General features: G+C 46.6%; 1 protein-coding gene across 1 annotated transcript in view; it reads left to right on the top strand.

Annotated features, from left to right (window-relative positions):
• Positions 1-440: 440 nt before the first annotated feature.
• LOC137332096 (dickkopf-related protein 2-like) overlaps positions 441-19,924 on the top strand; it is a 49,696-nt gene continuing 30,212 nt past the window's right edge. The window contains exon 1 of the mRNA XM_067995813.1: positions 441-508. The gene's annotated coding sequence lies outside the window, so the exon portion shown is untranslated. The remainder of the gene's footprint in view (positions 509-19,924) is intronic.

The raw sequence follows: 19,924 nt of genomic DNA, 5'->3' as shown, positions 1-19,924 counted from the left end.
CTGAGTCATTGAATATATTCAAAGCTGAGATTGATAGATTTTTGGACGATAGGGGAATCAAACGATATGGGGATCGGGCGGGAAAGTGGAGTTGAGGTCGATGATCAGCCATCATCTGACTGAATGGCGGAGCAGGCTCGAGGGACCGTATGGCCTACTCCTGCTCCTATTTCTTATGTTCTTATGTTTTTAAACACTTCATGCTGTTTCAGGAAAAGTGGATCCTGGTTGTGCAGATGTGATGTTTTACATCGTGCACTGCCAGCTTGTGGTTTCACTCTGGATGAAGAATCCCCTAATTGTACTATTGAATTTGAAAAGGACAAACGTCATTTTTTCAGATTGAGGAAGGTATTGCATTACAACTAACAAGAAGCACTACACACAAGGCGACACCATCGGCATGATTTTAGCTGGGTCAGGAACCCAACCCGTTTTTAGATATTCACATGGGGAACCCGGAAGCCAAGTGAGTGCATCACAATCTACGATCACAACTCAATTGAAGGTAAGTATTTGTGCTTCTGGGTTTCCCACGCATCCTGTCAATCTGGCTGCCTGTTAGGAGGAAAAGGAGCTGCGAATCGGAGAGCGGGGAGGGAGATAGAGATTGTGGGCCCTGTAAGGAATCGGAAGGGTGGGGTGGGAGGACATGTACGACATAGGATGGGCCTTGGATAAGATCGGGGGGTCCAGCATCGGAAGATTGGGAGGTCCAGCATTGTTGGGGGGAGTCCAGCATCGGGAGGTTCCAGCATCAGCAGGGTGGGGGGTGTCCAGCATCGGGGCAGGGGGAGTCAGCCGATCGTGGGGTCATGTCATCCTATGTGAGCTTATTAAGCTTGGATGAAGCACTCCTGCTCCTCTGGGCCCACAGGCAGTGCAATAAAGGCACTCACCTCGTAGATACGGCCCTTCCCACCTGCTTTCACCATATGTGAATCAGAAGCGATGGAAAACCTGAACAGGTAAGGTTAAATTTGTTTTACATTTCTAATACACAAAAAATTAAGTGCCTCAACTATTTCATTGAGGTACATTGTCCCTTTAAGTATCAGACCGCCAGCTTTAAGTGGGGGTTGGACTTCCAGGTGTCTGTTGCGCGCGCATCCAAACGCGCCTGGGTCAAACCCGGAAGTGGGTGCATTGGAGCTGGGATATGGTCGTGCTCCAAAAATCCACTATTTTTACTGCCCACCTACCTCCAATCCACCCGTTCTTGGGGGTTAAAATTACCCCTCCTATGTCCGGTTTGGTGGTTAACGTTTTGCTTTACACCAACCAGAATTACTAAATTGCGTCTAAGATATTGTTACAAAAATGAAAGTAACCATCACCCTCCAGACAGAAAGCTTACGAGTGGTTGTAAATTTTGGCCACAAAGGCATTATGTGTACTTAAATATGCTGTCAGGAACTTTAGATGGAGGCAGGGCCACTTGGAACTGACAGCCCTATTGAAGGACAGTTGAGAGATCGAAACCCTTAGGGTTTTCTCACTCTCAAGGTGGGGTAGTTTCTAACCCAGAATACGAATGGTCACTGCTCACTAACGGACAGGCGGGTTTCTATTCCATCTCAAATGGAAGGATGGTGTGGGCTGGAATGAAAATAGAACAGACATCGAGTGTGGCCGAGGAGGACTATGTAATCCCATCCCAACTAATGATGGTGCGACTTCTACTATCGATACAACCCTCTGATCAATGGGGTGTGCACCAAGTGGGTGGAGAAACGGTATACGCATCCTCTTACGGTATGCCATATATCGTGCTTCCTGAACCCAACAGGATGGCTGAGCTAGTGTGACGGCTTTATTTTCCTTACATTCATGAATGACGTGAGGGACGATATAATTGCACTAGAATCAGAAAATCCGTCAGAAGTTAAAAAGAATTCTACAAAGAGTCAAGTACAACAAAAATATCACGCGGTTGAATCTAGTTGTGACAGGGCTTTGTTTTCAGATGGACTAAGTAATGGACTGGTGGTTCAGGCTACTCATCAAGTTGTGGACACAAGTATGAGAAATGAGGCGGTCCCAGTTTTTGTCGATTTAAGTAACACTTCCGTAAGATGCTTTATGTAACATGCATTATGTTAACTGGGCTTATGCCATATTGACGCAGATATTAGATGGGTTCCACAAGCAGAAAGTAGGGAGACAAAGGAAGGAAGAACGAGATAGGGAATTGTGCACACCCGACAACCTAGATCTATCACTGAATGGGTGGCTGGGGGATCTTCCGTAGAAGCAGTATTTAACAGATTGGATATAGAAAATCTGAAGGAATCACCTTGACTAAATTCTATCAGCCCCTGCCCTATTTGAACTTTGTGTTCAATGGGGTGATGCCTGGGATAGTGGAACTAATTACACTCAGGACTACCAGGCATGTAGATATGCGTTCATTGATGAATCACCCCTCTGTGACATGCGGATAACGCCCCACTGGCAGGGTACCCGTATTGCTTACCAAGGAAGTGGGAAATACTGTTATACGACCGCCAAGATGACCTTCATACATGGACTCAGGGAGTGACCACTAACACAGTCAATGCAATGTAAAACCCCCTCCCATGAGTTCAAACCATCGGGTCACCCCGGTAACTGTAGTTGATCATGATGTCACCAGACTGAAGATCAGTGGGGATTTGATGGAGGAAACATTACAGACTGTAATACGATTCGGGCTCACCATTCACCCTTTATCATTCAGTCTTAAAAGCGTCTTGGATAGAAGTGTTACCTCTGAGAAACATCTGGTCAAAATGCAGCAGGATAACAAGGACATAGAGAAAGGTATACAAATCCTTGGGGCTAAGTCATGGTGGGAGAATATCTATAATGCTGATGAATCCTCATGGGCACGTTTAGCGTTGTATGCTTTCCTGATAATACAAGTCCTGGTTTACCATATCCCTAATAGTGTCTACCTGCTGGGTCCGCAGGTGGGTCTCCAAGTTAAAACAGAATGCACGCCCCAAACCATTCCTTATTGAACCAGGTTGATTAAATAAGTGAGGGGTCGAAGACTTAGCCTTCTCTCCTTCAAGGTGGGGAATCTATAAGAATATTGGAAATAGGGAAAGATTGACATCTTTTTCTTTACGCTACTAACCATCATGCTCTGCAGGCTATGTTGTGTATTTTGCTGAGTGTGCAGCTTATTTTGCTGAATTGTAAACTGTTAACCTTTGACTAGTGACTGACCCTCGTTACTCTCATTATGAGGCAAGGCAGCTATGTGATAAAAGAGGAACAATGACCCAAAAAGCGGAACAATAATCCAAAGATAGCGATAAGAACAGGACCATGACAAGATGAGTGGGTCAAACAAACTGGCCACCTTGAAAAACAACCTTGCAAAGGGTCTTGTGTTTAGATGAGTAACGTTAAAACAAGCTGACCATCTTGAATTCTTTGAAAAACAACTTTGTTAATCTATAAGGGTCTTATGAATATTGTTCCATATATGGTGTGAGGTTCCTGCCTGGGGGGGACATTAAAAACCCAATATCTTTTGAGCTCAGGGCAGAAGAATCAGTGAAGATCACCAGCTGTTGAAAGGACATTTAGCTGTCTGAAGATGACACCGATGTCAGAAGAACACCCGACAGTCAGAAAACTCCCTCACTGTGGGAAAACTTGAAATGACCACGTCGACAACTTAATTACGAACTCTGCCCAGAGATCAAACAGGGAAATATTGTTTTGATCTTTGTTGCCTAATATTTGACACTTTTACATGTTTGATTTAACTATTTGTATAAATGAGTCATTGATTACCATTTGGGACCCGATTTTAGCAGGCCTGCGGGTTCCCAGCAGGTGGTCCCTCGGGAGCGTGGAAAACATGGACGGCTAAATGAGTGCGCCCCCCGCGCGATCGCGGGATAATTGATCCCATTAAGCCGTGGTTACGGGTTCTCCGCTCCCCAGCTGTGCGCCGGCGGGTTGCGCATGCGCATTAACGTTATCGCAATGGAGGAGCTCCACTTAAAGGGGCAGTCCCCCAAAGCCCCTCCTGCTTCAAGCAAGAGGCATCACAGCATGGCGCACCCCAGGGGCAAGGCTGTGCCACGGTTCTCCGACTTTGCGCTGCAGCTGCTTTTGGAGGGTGTGAGGAGGAGGAGGGACACGCTGTTCCCGACGGACGGACGCAAGTGCCCTGGCTCCGTCACCAGGAAGGCATGGGCAGAGGTGGCGGCGGAGGTCAGCAGCAGGACATGGGAGCAGTGCCGAAAGCGATTCAATGACCTCACTAGGTCCGGCAAAGTGAGTAAACTAACGCACCCTCCCACAACCTGTCTTCAACATCACGCCAAACAGATCACAACCCCTTCTGCACAGCCACCACAGTTCTCCCGCAGCAATCCTCACAGCCACTCACTCGCCATCCTCGCCGTGCCCGCAAGTACCCACCGTCCCTGTCCCCACTCGAACACTACCACACACCCCAATCCCCATGCAATGGGATGGGCATGTGGCACACGCATCCTCCCATCCATCTGCCCCACGCTCAACCCACCCACACCGATGCTTGAGGCGTCTCACTATGCAATCTGCACTCACTCACGCATCTGTGTTTTGCCTTGACAGGAGAAGAGATGCAAGAACGACCGAGAAAGGGCCCGCACCGGAGGGGGCCCGCCGCACGTGCTGGAACTCACGGATGCAGAGGTGGAGGCGCTCGACATCAGCGGAACGCAACATTGCCTCTCCGTGGCGGATGGCGAGTCTGGCGCTGCAGAAACGGCCGGTAAGGGAAAGCTGACACTCAACACTCATGATCGCGAATGACCGTATCATCACCTGGCATCTGGCGCACCGCAACGTTTGTGCACATGCCTCATAGTGCCCTCTGTTCTCTTGCAGGGCCGTCTGCGAGTGCCGTGTGTGAGGAGGGCGATTCCTCAGAGGACATGCCGGTCTCTGAGGGTGCATCGTCACATATGAGCCAACCATCCACCAGCGCAGATACACACACACCTCGGTGGGTCCCCCTCGCCAACTAGTTGGGGTTGCACATGGTGATTCACCGCGCACGTGTGAGCATGAGCAGACCCTGGTGGCAGGGGCAGCCGCGGAGGGTCCGCGTTGGTGGGTGCACTCATCTCCAGGCTCTGCTCAGCCGGACCCAGATGCTGAACCCAGGGGGCCACCAGTCAAAAGGAGAGTCGTCGAGGGGCACCAGCACATTGCCGAGGTACTGGGAGAGGTGCCACGCGCACTCTCCACAATCGCGCAGGTGATGGAGGAGTCCATCTCCTGCATGCAGGCATTGGTGGCGCAGGTACAGGAGGGTATCGGCGACATAGTGTCACGGGTAGGTGCGGGAACGTCTGCGGTGGAGGACAGGCTAGCCTCCCTCGAGCGTCACGCACAGCTGAACATCGAGTCCACGCAGTCCCTGACAACGGCTGTACGGATTCAGGGTGAGCAACATTCCGCCGCCATAAACAGGCTGACGGATACACTAGGGGTGGCCTTGCAAGGCCTCACACATGCCATCCAATCTGTCGTCCAGCAGGGTGGAAGGGATGATGTGGGCCGAGGCCACGAGAGGGATGATGGTGAACGGGGACATGGAGGCGGGGACACTACTCAAGGTGCCCCCACGTCCCACCCGTTGCCCCCCTCTCAACCAGTACCTGCAATGGTGCCTCCTCTCCAGGTGGCCGAGTCTGCCCCTGCACAGGTGCAGGAGGAGCAGTCTGTGGAGGTGCCCTCACGGGCAAAAAAACCCAGGGGCCGTTGGCCCAAAGCATCTACCCGGTCAGGGCAAGAACAGGAGCAACCTGCCACTACCTCTGCTGGAGCCACAGGGGTAGCACCACGTAGGGGTTCCCGTAAACGAAAGCCAAGGGCGTTTTAAGCACAAAGGGAATGCACCAGGGAGTCTGTTCATTTATACACTTTTTGTTTATAGTCGTTCACTAAGTACATATTAAACCACTCCTGCCACCTCTCGTCCATTCTTCTGCGGCTTGTGCAATAGGTGCGTTCCGTGCGGACCATCGTGACGACGAACACCTGGTCCCGCCCATTGGGCACACTACAGTGGGTGCAGGAGTACTGGCGAGACTCTTCTGTGGAGGGGGCTGGTATGGCCCCTCGTATGTGCAGGTGATGAGATGTGAACGCCTCAGACTGTCTGACTCTAGGAGAACCGTTGACGTATGAGTGCCTCCCTGGCCTGGCGAGCATCCCGGTGAGCCAGTGTTCGGCGCATGGGTCGTACATCATCCTCTCGCGCGGCCTCCTCCTCCTCCTCCCCCTCCTCCTCCACCTCCTCCTCCTCCTCCACCTCCTCCTCCTCATCGTCGTCCTCGGTGTGGGTGGCGGGTGTGGATGGGGCCTCCTCCAGCGGCACCCCTCTCTGTTGGGCCATGTTGTGCAGGGCACAGCAGACAACTATGATTCGTCCCACTCTGAATGGTGTGTATTGGAGCGCTCCCCCAGAACGATCGAGGCACCTGAAGCGCATCTTGAGCAGCCCTATGGTCTGCTCAATTGTAGACCTGGTAGCAATGTGGCTGTCATTGTATCGATGCTGCGGCTCGGTGATGGGGTTCCTCAGAGGTGTCATGAGCCACGTGTGCAGGGGATACCCCTTGTCGCCGAGGAGCCAGCCGTTGCCGGTGTTGGGTGCATGGAAGAGGGGCGGAACGGTGGACTCCCTGAGGACGAAGGTACCATGGCAGCTGCCGGGATATCTGGCGCACACGTGTAGGAATCTCTGGCGGTGGTCACAGATGAGCTGGGCATTCATGGAGTGATACCCCTTCCTGTTGATGAACAGCCCTGGCTCATGCGGAGGTGCCCGTATTGCGATGTGGGTGCAGTCGATTACACCCTGCATCCGTGGGAAGCCGGCCATGGCATGGAATCCAACCGCCCTCTCCATCTGGCGGCGCTCGTCCATGGCGAAGTTGATGTAGTGCGAGGCCCTGTGGAACAAACCATCGGTGACCTGCCTTATGCACTTGTGTGCAGAGGACTGGCAGACCCCGGTGATGTCCCCGGTGGCACCCTGGAAGGATCCGGATGCGAAGAAGTTGAGGGCAGTGGTGACTTTGATGGCGACGGGTAGGAAGATGCTGCTTGGTCCATCCGGGAGCAGCTCGTCATTAAGGAGGCTGCAGATGTCGGCGACTACCTGGCGATTGACTCTGAGCCTCCGTATGCACTGCTCCTCGGAGAGGTCCATGAAGCTGAGCCTCGGTCTGTAGACCCTGTGCGGAGGGTAGTGCCTCCTGCGACGCAGCTCTCTCTGCGGATGCCCTCCATCCTGCTGTGCAGGTGGGTGTGCCGCAGCAACGTGTTGGGGGCTCCACGTCGATGAGGCGGACGGCGTGGACTGCGAAGCTGCTGGGGCTGGTGATGCTGTTCGTCCTCCGAGGATGTCGAAGCGGCCCCCATCTGGCAGGTGTTGGTCTGAGGGGTTGTGCACGGTCGGTAGGTGTTTCCTCGCACTGGGGCTGCGGTTCCACGTCGGGGTTTCCTCTGGCTTGGAGGGGGGTTGTGGAGGGCAGGCGTTGCCCTATGTGACGGAGTGGTCTCCTGCGATGGTGAGGGGTCTCCCCCCCCCCTGTGGAGTGCACCTTGGCAGCTGCCACAGGCTGCTGGCTGCAACACGTCCGTTTGGAGTGAAACTGTTTCCCCCAGTATGTGAAGCAGTCTGAGTTGAAGGTAAAATCCCACACTTCCTAATAAGACAGCTGAATCAGGTCATTTAATGACCTGAACAAGCAAAGTAAATACACTCAAGTGGCATCCCGCTGGCTTTAATTGCCTGCGGGATTCCCACCAGCGTGGGCTGCGCACGCACCCCCGAACGTCAGCGCGGAACCTGGAAGTGGCTGGGATCGCGGCGCGATCCGGTCACGCACCTGGAGATCGGGATTTTCGACGCCCCCCCGCCGAGAACGCACCCGAAACCCGATGCTAAAATCGGGCCCTTGGTGTCATGTTCGAATCTGTTACAAAAGACCTGATCAAACCAGTTAATTTACTGTACTGATATCAATTTGACACTGCAGACAAGATTTCTTCATGTAACAACTCTGCAACACATTATAAAGCACAGCAACTGTACATATCCTCGTGCATCTGACCTTTGGTTCTGCACCTAAAAACAATGCTGGAAAACAGAAATCCTTCACACATTGTTTGATATTTTCACAGGACATGTTTCCATTTTTTTCAGTTGTTTAAAATACGCCACAAATTTGAAAAAAAAATCAAAACATGCAACATGTCAGCACATTGGAGACAATGGAATTACATTTCTGCCCAGTTTAAACCATGACGGTAAACTTGCAGGACGATGCACGCAAATTGATATCTGGATATAGCTGAACCAATTTATACAGTTGCACTTTGATGAGTCTTGGGAGAGTTGTCAAGCTTTTCTTTATGAATGCAATTGATCTCAAAACAATCACTTGACAGCCCATGCTGTGATTGACTATGAATGATCTGTCAAGCTTGGATAAAAGTACAAAGACAGTATGAATAGACTAACAGGCTTAGTAATGAGTTACACTGGTAATACTTTTGAGTTCTTGACCTTGCAATATACTGGATTATTAAAACAGTATCAAGGTTACGGCACTGTGATTCACTGACACAATGATCCAAAACAACACTTCTTCTCCCCTATCAAACAAACAAAAATTTGTCAAACATTTTTCATGATGATCATGAAAAAAATAAAGCATGTATTATTTTATTTATTGGATCACAATATATGCAAGATTAAAATAAGAACAGAAAATGCTGGAGAAGCTCAGCAAGTCAAGCAGCATCTCTACAGATTTGCCTGACTTGCTGAGCTTCTCCAGAATTTTCTGTTTTTATTTCAGATTTCCAGCATCCACAGTATTTTGCTTTTGATATGCAAGATTAAATTTGGTTACTATTGATGATTTTCTAAGCTCCAGAAAGTATACATTACAGTTTGGGTTGCAAAAGGGTCACTTCATAAGAAGCATTTCATGCCGCCTATCTGCTTAGTGTTGCTCTATTCAATTTGATCAGCTAGATAGCTCAGAAAGGTATAGACAGACAGGGCGAGAGATGTCTTTAAATCCTACCGAAAGTGGCAGTTGTATTTGTGTGGGCTAGCAAAATTTGAAAACCCGTGAATGGCTCACCATCTAATATAGTTATGAAAGATACACTTATAATGTCCTTTGGTTCTGTGTATCTTCAAAGGAGCTTGAATGGTATATCTGGGAGAATGTCAGCCTCAATCAGCAGTCAGTCTGAGGTTGTATAGGGTACAAAGTTAATCAAAGGCTCTGTGGTAGCATTTCACCACTTAGAAATGAGTGACTGTATTTTAAGAATCAATTTTGTGTTGAAGGTTATCACAGGAGAAGCAACTTTGTTGTTTTGACATTTGCAGAAGATTAGTAAATTTTATAGATTGTAATTACTGAAAATATATACTCTTTCATTTACCTGTTTAATATTAAATCAGTCTGACTGTTGGTTTATAGCCTGAGCCACAGTCTAATGAGTATAAATTCATCCAAAGTCGAGGCGATCACGATTATAGGGATGCAAGATCCACTTACAAGAGTGGCCAGTCATATGGAACACAAGGAGAACATTTAGCATAAAAACACATTGGGGTAAATTTTAGTCTTCACCACTTGGGCGGTAATCTGACAGAGAGGATCGACCACCCATTATTTTCATTCCATTGAAAATTATGTGGAAGTAACTAAGAAAGAGGACTGGGCAAAGCCAACTGTGATTAACTGGTACTTAGTTTACTTGATAATTGGCCAGTGAATGGTACCACTAGAAGAGTCGGGTTGTGATAAAATATGCCACAATAATATCTAGTGTACAGTGCTCATGTGCAATTAGGATGCAAATTACACCAGTTGTGCAGAGCAGCCAGCAGATCCAATGGAGTATCCAGTAAGCTTTTGGCGAATCTAAACACAAAAGGGAGTTGGGGGGGGGGAAAGGAAATACATAAGATGTTAAGACACAGAATACTGCAACAATGTTACTGCAGTTGCTTATAAGCATGTAAGAAAGCAGCGAACAAAACCATTCAATCTATCGAGCCCATAAAGTGGAGTTGATGTTGAAGATCAGCCATGATCTTATTAGATGGCAGAGCAGGCTCGAGGGGCTGTATGGCCTACTCCTGCTCTTATTTCTTATGTTCATTCCTTTCACAGATCATATACAGATCTGTACAAATCATGGATTCTGCACAATCCATTTAATTTCTAGATTCGATTCTGTACAGTTTCTGCCTGCTCCCCAAAAGTTTTGTCAAGTAAAACACAAGAAAACTTACAGTATCTAATCCTACCTAATACATAGTGAACTGTTATCTTCAATGGAATACCATTACTAGTCCCAGCTTGAAACCAGCATGTTCTGCACAATATTTGATTTTCTTTATCTGAATAACCATATCCTTATCGTTTTTTTTAATCTTTATAATCCCCAATCTCCTTCCTAATTTGATATTCATCCACCTCTTTTTAAAAAGGTGTTAATCAACACAACATTAACTGATTTAGCTAGGAGCCTATTCCATCATAACCACAAGTCTATGGAAAAAAAATCCTTCTTATCTCAAATCTTGCTTCAGGCTTGTTAATTTTATATTCAGTTGTGTACTTACAGTACAAGTAAAAAAACCTGATCAGAAACAATAACTATTTCTGAGCATTTAAAAAACTTGATTCTTCTCAGTTTCCTTTTTGTAATGAAAGCAAACTCAGTTCTATGAGGTTCACTTCATAAATGATGACCTCTGTGATGGAATACTTTCCACTTGCCTGGATGAGTGCAGCTCCAACAACCTTCAAGAAGCTCAACACCATCCAGGACAAAGCAGCCTGCTTGATTGGCACTCCATCCACCACCCAAAACATTCACTCCCTTCACCACTGGCGCACCGTGGCTGCAGTGTGTACCAACCACAGGATGCACTGCAGCAACTCGTCAAGGCTTCTTCGACAGCATCTCCTAAACCCGCAACATCTACCACCTAGAAGGACGAGGGCAGCAGGCACATGGGAACAACACCACCTGCACATTCCCCTCCAAGTCACACAGCATCCCGACTTGTTAATATATCGCTGTTCCTTCATCGTCGTTGGGTCAAAATCCTGGAACTCCCTACCTAACAGCATTGTAGGAGAACCTTCTCCACACGGACTCAAGAAGGCAGCTCACCACCACCTTCTCAAGGGCAATTAGGGATGGGCAATAAATGCTGGCCTTGTCAGCGACGCCCACATCCCATAAACGAATTAAGAAAAAAGACTTGAAAGAAGGATTTGCATTTATATAGCACCTTTCACAGCCTCAGGACGTCCCACAGCGCTTTACAGCCAATGAAGTATTTTTGATGTGTAGTCAGGAGAATCTGATCTCTTTGTCGCTCTTCCCTGAAGCCTCTTGTTTTGAAGGTTGGGTGCCCAATACTACACATGGGGCTCAATTTTCGCACCCGCAATCGGGTGCGTTCGTGGCGGGGGGGGCTACGAGAATCCGGGATTCCCGGGGCGGGTCTGGAGCCCGGCTCCAACCCGCCCACTTCTGGGTTCCCCAGTGACGCGCTGACATGCGGGCGCAGCCCCCGCATGTGGGACTCCCGCCGGCAATTAAAACCGGCGGGGTGCCACTTAAAGTACTTAAACAGGTACTTCAGGTCGTTTACAGACCTGATTGACCTGATATTTTAGGAGGGATGGGATTTTGAAATGAACTGAGAGTGTTTCCCATACTGGGGGAAACACTCCCAGTTCAAATGGACGTGTTGCAGCCACCAGCCTGTGGCAGCTGCAAAGGTCCATTTGACAGGTCGGGGTGGGGAGACCCTCACTCATTGCAGGAAGTCACTCTGTCACTTTGGACAAAGTTTGGCCTCCACCACCCTCCTCCTAACAATCAAATGCACAAACTTGCACACTTACCCTGGTGTCCAGACACATGTACATCTTCCGGATGGGGGCCGCCGTGCTGCAGTCATGACCTCCTCAGAGGATGAACAGCCTCGCTGGCTACGCCGTCCACCTCTGACACGTGGAGCTCCACAACACAGTGCTGTGACACATCCACCTGCACAGCAGGAGGGAGGGCAACCGCAGAGAGAGATGCGTCGCAGAGGGCACTACCCTCGCACAGGGTCCACAGACTGAGGCTCAGCTTCCTGGACCTCTCTGAGCAGCAGTGCACATGGAGGCTCAGAGTCACTCGACATGTAGTCGTGGACATCTGCAGCCTCCTTCATGCCGAGCTGCTCCCGGCTGGCCCAAGCACCATCTTCTTACCTGTCGCTGTCAAAGTCACCACTGCCCTCAACAACTTCTCCTCCGCATCCTTCCAGGGTGCCACCGGGGACATCGCCGACGTCTCTCAGTCGTCTGCACAAAAGAGCCCTGCAAATACACCTACACCCACTCTGCAGTGACACAATGGGTGGCATGAGTTGTGGGTCTTCATAGTGATCCTCAGGAAAGGGCATTATTGCACAAACCAGACAAGATTCACAAAGAAGTGGCAGTAGTGGTGACAATATAATATGTTATGTGAGTTGATCAGAAATTAAATATAGGTAAACACCATGACAAACCCTCAAACACCCTTCATGCTCACGACACGTTTGCCTTACGCTTCCTACTGCACATATGTGATGCATGCCCTGTGGCTGCAGCACAGGTAGTGGCAGGTTGAGTGAGGCTGATTGTGAAAGAGATGCATGAGAGGGTGAGTATGAGATAGAGCCATGAGATTGTATGAGGATTGGGTTGAGTGGTAGTGGTGGGATGAGTACTGGCAAGGTGAGTAAGTGCAGGTAAGATGAGGAGGAGCTTTGATTGGGTGTGAGGGGTGATGTGATAGAATTGTGTTGGCAGTGCAGAAGGAGATGTGGGGTGGGGACAGTGATGTGGCAGACGGAGTATAGGGGAATGAGTAAGTGTACTCACTTCGGCTGACCTACCTAGGTCATTGAAGCGCCTCCTGCACTGTGTGCAGGTGTGTGGTATGTTGGTGGTGCTGGTGACCTCCTCTGCCACCTCGAGCCAGGCCTTCTTGGTGGCAGAGGCAGGCCGCTTCCTCCCGCCCGCCGGGGAGAAGATCTCTGTCCTCCCCCTCCTCCTCACCCCATCCAATGTTACCTGGAGTGAGGTATCATTAAACCTGGGAGCAGCCTTCCCCCTGGGCTGCTCTGTGATGTAATTTTTCCTATTTTCTGCAGCATCAGTCAGTGGAGGACTGCCCCTTTAAATAGAGCTCCTCCAGCTGACAGACCTTGCTGCGCATGCGCAGTCCACCCGCCGCGCAGCTCAGCAGTGGGGAACCCGGAAGAACAGGTAAGTGGCTGCAATTAGCCTGCGATTCCGTGCGGAGCACCCCGATTTCACCGGGCGCGTGCCCAGTCGACCCCCCACTGAGAATCCACTGCCCTGCTAATATCGAGCCCATAGTGTTCCAAATATGGCCTCATGAATGAATGATCTACATTTGGAGTGTTTTACAAGTAATAACAATGTCTTATAATGTGTACAGGAATGTTATAACCAGTCACAAAATGTAGCTAAGAACATGATACTCCAGTAATACATGTATATTATTACATAATACTGCCAGATCACTGATAGCTTTGCTTATGGTGAGTTGCAGGCTGCACGTTTATGATGACAGATACTATGAAACCCATAACATTATTATTGTATAATACATGTTGAATCCGAGGTAAGTACAAAGCGCTTGTGTTCACTTTTCCCCAGGCTCTAGCTCATCCCCTTATGGTCTCCTCCTTTGTTATGCCCTGGTGCTGTCTTGCCTCCCTTGGCTCTGCTTCTTAGTTTATGTTTCCCACCTGCCTTGGTCCAACATGGGCACTGGTGGTTTCAGCCTCAAGCACCATTCTGTTCTCCGGTACGTCTCGCCCCTCCCCGTCCTCCTCACCCTTTAAACCAGTGCTGCTTCTCAGCTACCAGCACCTTCTCGGTACTGGGTACTGGGTACAGGGCTGCTCCCTGCTCGCCTATTGTTCTCTTTGATGTTGATGCTGCCTCTCCCTGCCACTGCTCGCTTTCAGTTTTGGGCATGTTCTGGGCCATTGTATTGACAATTTTGGTGTTGCATCTGTTAAAATCGGACATCTCCTAATGGAATATAACTTTTCAGTGGTTCGGCCAACCTCACTTCCTTCTATGTCTGCACCTGGAAAAAACTCTCCCCCAAGTCACTTACAATAACATTTTCAAATGCCCAACTGTATAGCCTTTGGCCCTCTATTTGCCAATAATGCTTCAGCAGCTATCAATCTGCTCAATCATTCCCTCACCTCCATCTTTGATGCCCTTGTCCCCGGTAAAACTCTTACTCTCTCTCACCCTAGTCGTTCGCCCTGATATGGCTCCCCCTCCATCTACGCTCCCTCCAGCTCAAGGTTTGCAGACTTGAACACATTTGGTGCACAACTGGCTTAGCCATTCATTGCCAGATCTGGCTGGGTCACATTAAGCACTGTCGGGTTTGCGCTCCTCTGCCAAAACTGCTCACTACTCCAGGATCACCCCGGAAAGCAAAGATAACCAACGGTTTCTTTTCTCCACTCACACCATCTCCTTAGACGTCTATCTCGTGTGCCCTCCACCCTCACCTACCAAAAATAAGTGCGATGAGCTTATGGACTTCTTTGTAACAGAGACTGAGATCATCCCTTCAGCTGGTCTTATCCCCTTGCCCACCAAGCCAAACCTCCAACGAGGTACACCACCCCCCCCTGTCCTATTCCTGAACCCACATCTTTAGCTTCTTTCTTATCATCCCTCATGCCCTCTCCAAGTTCATCCTGTCCATGAGGTCCACTTCCTGCTTCTTGACCTCTTGTCCACTAAACTACTGACCACCCAAATTCCCTTGCTAGCTGACATTATAAATGGTTCTCTCTCCTCATGTACTTTCTATCTCCCTTTCAAATCCGCCATCATCACCCCCATCCTCAAAAAAACACCCTTGACCCTTCTGTCCTTGCAAACCAAAGCCTCACCTCCAACCTCCCAGTCCTCTCTAAAGTCCTTGAACATGTTGTCACCTTCCAAATTCATGCCCATCTTTCCAGCAACTCCATGTTTTAATCTCCCCAATCTGGTTTCTGCCTCAGTACTGAACCTGCCTTAATCAAAGTCACAAATATCATTCTCTGTGACTGTGACCACAGTGCACTATCTCTCCTCACCCTCTTCAGCCACTCTGCAGCCTTTCAAACAGTCGATCACACCATCCCCCTCCAATATTTTCACACATGGATTGTGACCATTACTCAGTTATGTATCTGCAAGTGAGTTAAAATTAGTCTCTGTAGGATTTCACAGTCCACATTCCTTCTCTCTCTTATAAGGTATTTTATAATACATATAATCTCTTTTATAATATAGTTTAGCATATATTCTGCTGTATTTTTATATATAAAGACTTAATGTAATAAATTAAATCAAAGTAACATACTTTTATAGCTCCACACTAGCAAAATTTTATTTCTTTAAGAATATTTTGGTTTTAAAAATATCCTCATCCGCAAATACTGAGGGGAGAAAAAAAAGAGTTTTTAAATGGAAAGTGTATTCCACTGAATTGATATAATTTTAAATATTGTGAACACTCACTGGTATCTCTCAGTCCTCCATTTTTCCCACGTTTCATGCTGTATAACTGTTGGTCACAAGCAGTCTGAGAGTACACATTCTATGTTAGACTCCCTTTCTCAATGATATTATGATGTTTGGTCTCCATCAATGACATGAATGTGTGAGCTCCCCTTTATCCCACTCATATTGCAAAGGTACTTCTTCACAAAATGTCTGTACAATATATAAAAACTTAACACTTTCTTTTTGCTGGCAGGGTACCATGTGATGACCAGATAGGGATTTATTTGTTAGATGTTATGGGGAACATCATAGTTTTAAAATTCCGAAAGAAAGGCTGATGTGGGTTATTTACATTGGACTGTGAGCAAAGAATTAAAATTTAATGGTCAAAAAATAGTGCACTGAGCAGAATGAACTCAAATTTCCAATATGTGCTCCCAGTGAGCAAGATTACCTGCCTAGAGCGCAAAACTGGAAAATTACCCTTCATGAGTATATAATTAACAAGCCACAAGCAAAATTATAGACTACTAGATTTCTTCCCCCAACAGATTGGTGGATATGTGAACTTAATAACCAGCTAAAGAAATAAATGTGATGTCAACCAACACTTTTAAAACAGATCTGGATCAATATCTGACTCGGAATGGGGTTAAGGTTTACAAGGATAAGTGCAAATAGGTTAATGAATGTAGTGTAGAACATGATGGTTCCTGAGATGTTGGGTCCTTGGAAATGTATGTCAAGGAAGGCAACTGATCTAGAGGTACAATGCAAGATGTAAGTCCAGAGAGATACTATGGAGTTTTGCGTCATTTACTTTTGGAGGAAAGGACAAACTTTGCTGAATTTTTTTCTAAGGAGTCTGAAGAGTTCATAATAGAGCAGATTGTACCTGGTCAAAGGAAGGAACAAGTTCAATGGTCTTTCATGTTCCTAGCTTTCTTATGTTGAAATTTAGGAAGAGCACTTTTATGGTCAAGCCCACTTAGTTGGCTAGCTGGATTTTTTATACAAAAGGGAAAGTGAAGGATGATTTTATGCCTACAGCCTTACCTATACAAAATTACTAGGTAATAAGGATTTGTATTTTAATGAAATGTCATCCTGAGATTGTCTGTTCAATATCTGTTTCTAAAGCCAGGTCAGGTGGCACGACGTCACAGTGTGGTAGGATGATGGGTAACGTTCATAATTGTACACACTCTGAGTTACTGGTCTCAGCTGTGCTTTTGTGGGGAGGTAATGGATGGAAGGCTAGAAGCTATGGATTGTCCTACAAGGAAGAAGGGAGAATACTGTAAGAGAGTTGTCCATTACTGCTCCTACTTCCTGGAAGCCGATGTGTGATACATAGAGGCCCACAAAATGTTGAAGAGGAAAATACCTTAAAACAAAAAGTATAGTTTTACCCTCAATAAAAACAACAAATAAGAAAAAAATCAGATGATTTCTCTGACCTAAGTTATTTAATGAATGAGAAATAGCTGCGCTAGATTGGCAGACTTTGGCAGATTGAAAATTTAATGACATGTTCTGTTTGAAGTAAATTATCAAACCATTGCAAAGTTCGCTCTCGTACTCACACTCTTTAATAAACAAATAGGTGATGATCAGTATGACAGTATGCCCACTGTACATGTAGGCACCACATATTTTAGTTGACACTTCGCCCACCAGCGGATATCAGCAGAGTAGTCACCAAGTAGCTGGAGGGCATAAAGGTACAATTATCAAAGTCACAAAGCAAGACTTATAGGCATTGAGGATAAATAAAAAAGCATAACAAAATATTTGTACCCAATACCAAAGACAACATGGACCAAAAGAGCTCTGGGTCAATTTCCAAGTTCTGCCTGTACTAGAGCGCCATCAGGTGGCAATGATTTGGTAATGGCTAATTTTAAAATGGGCTTACACTTGCTAAAATTGAGCATAGCCATTTCCTACCTTTCCAAGTCATTCACGTGCCCATGGGGAACCCTATGCTTATATTTTCAAACTAAGAGCAACAAATTAGGAGCATAATGCCCAGTAGCCCCAGCAGAATGTCTGAAAAGGAAGCAAATAAAAACCAATTTGCACAAAATCACTTTCTTGTCACACTAGGGAGTGCATCTTTAAGGGAAGTCTGCATTCCTTTTATTCTTTCTGAAATGTTGGACACCTATTTTCAATGGGTGTTACTTGCATTGAGCATACTTAAGGCGCAAAACAAGTGCTGACCTTAACAGCTCATTTTGTATATCATATTAAAATCAAACTCTCATATTAAAATCTCGTCAGTTTTAGGTGAGAATGCTGAGTGCAGACTTTGTACCCAATTGGAAGTGGTCAGTGGCACTAAATAGGTGGGAAACCAGCATTGCCCATCTTCACCTATCCTTCCAGCCCCCAATGCTGACTTTATGTAGTAATCAGCCACGATTACTGCTCCTAAGTAATATTAAGTGACCCGTGCAAGAAATTCACATGTATCAACGTCAGTGGAGGACAGGATGAAGCTCAACTGTATTATCCTGTTACAGTCAAAGAGGATGTCAACATTCGCTATTAAGACACACACATGAAGAATGCCAAATGTGTAAAGTACCGGATGGTGACTTGTATCTGTGGAACCACATTCCCCAGCAAGGTAATAGCTCATCAGGAGAGGTGTTGAGGAGTGAAAATTGGCAAAAGACAAAAAAAAGTCTGATTTGATTATATTCACAGGCTATCAAGCTGTATTTTCATGGTGTAAGAGATCATATTGTTACTTCTTTAAATAGAGGATCATTTGTATCGTGGGCAGCAGAAAATTGCCCGTATATCGTCGTTTCCGATTTTATCAAATGCTTCTGGATAGGTGGGTAAGCCGCTTGCCCAAAGCCAGTACGGTCCTAATTCACATATGCTAATTGGGGTCTGAGGACATCAGGGGGCCCCAAGAGCAATTTTAACTTGACCTGAGTGAGGAAGCCATCATGGCTTTCTCACCAGATGAAGGCCAGTGTGGAGAGTATCAGGAAGCTGAAGAGGCTCTCCAGGAAAGGAAAGGAAAGTTTATTGAGGGTAAAACTATACTTATTGAGGGTAAAACTATACTTTTTGTTTTAAGGTATTTTCCTCTTCAACATTTTGTGGGCCTCTATGTATCACACATCGGCTTCCAGGAAGTAGGAGCAGTAATGGACAACTCTCTTACAGTATTCTCCCTTCTTCCTTGTAGGACAATCCATAGCTTCTAGCCTTCCATCCATTGCCTCCCCACAAAAGCACAGCTGAGACCAGTAACTCAGAGTGTGTACAATTATGAACGTTACCCATCATCCTACCACACTGTGACGTCGTGCCACCTGACCTGGCTTTAGAAACAGATATTGAACAGACAATCTCAGGATGACATTTCATTAAAATACAAATCCTTATTACCTAGTAATTTTGTATAGGTAAGGCTGTAGGCATAAAATCATCCTTCACTTTCCCTTTTGTATAAAAAATCCAGCTAGCCAACTAAGTGGGCTTGACCATAAAAGTGCTCTTCCTAAATTTCAACATAAGAAAGCTAGGAACATGAAAGACCATTGAACTTGTTCCTTCCTTTGACCAGGTACAATCTGCTCTATTATGAACTCTTCAGACTCCTTAGAAAAAAATTCAGCAAAGTTTGTCCTTTCCTCCAAAAGTAAATGACGCAAAACTCCATAGTATCTCTCTGGACTTACATCTTGCATTGTACCTCTAGATCAGTTGCCTTCCTTGACATACATTTCCAAGTTTTTTACTTTCCTTTGCGGGGCCTGGAGGAGTAATGCTCCTCAGGGTCCCACAAGGAAAGTTGAGGCATCCTCTCTCCTGGTTTCCATCTGAACTGACTAAATAACCCAAGGGAAAAATTGTATTCTACTAACCCATTTCACTCAGTGTTCATTAACTGATTAATACAACAAGGTTTGTCTCTTACCTTTGGAGCACACTGGATCTGTGTACTGGTACTGGAAGTACAGTTATGTAAATGGTGATGCACCTGTACAAATAGAGTATAACCACAAGAACCAAATACCTCCGGCCAATAATTGACCTGGATTCAGGGAGAAATGAATGGTTAAAATTCCCTGTGAAACAAATATATATTGAGATTCAGAGCTGCCAGAGCTACAAAGCTGCATTGTCATCAGAAATTTCTACACTAACAAACATGAATAGGCACAAGATCACAGAAAATCCTTACAATGCCTCTAAACATCTCCTTCCATATATTTTTTTCATTGCTCTTCAAGATCTTGCTG

Source organism: Heptranchias perlo, chromosome 14 (genome assembly GCF_035084215.1).
Source record: "Heptranchias perlo isolate sHepPer1 chromosome 14, sHepPer1.hap1, whole genome shotgun sequence".
Taxonomy (NCBI): domain Eukaryota; kingdom Metazoa; phylum Chordata; class Chondrichthyes; order Hexanchiformes; family Hexanchidae; genus Heptranchias; species Heptranchias perlo.
The sequence above is the reverse complement of the archived record's forward strand: the minus strand, read 5'-3'. Positions and strand labels throughout refer to the sequence as shown.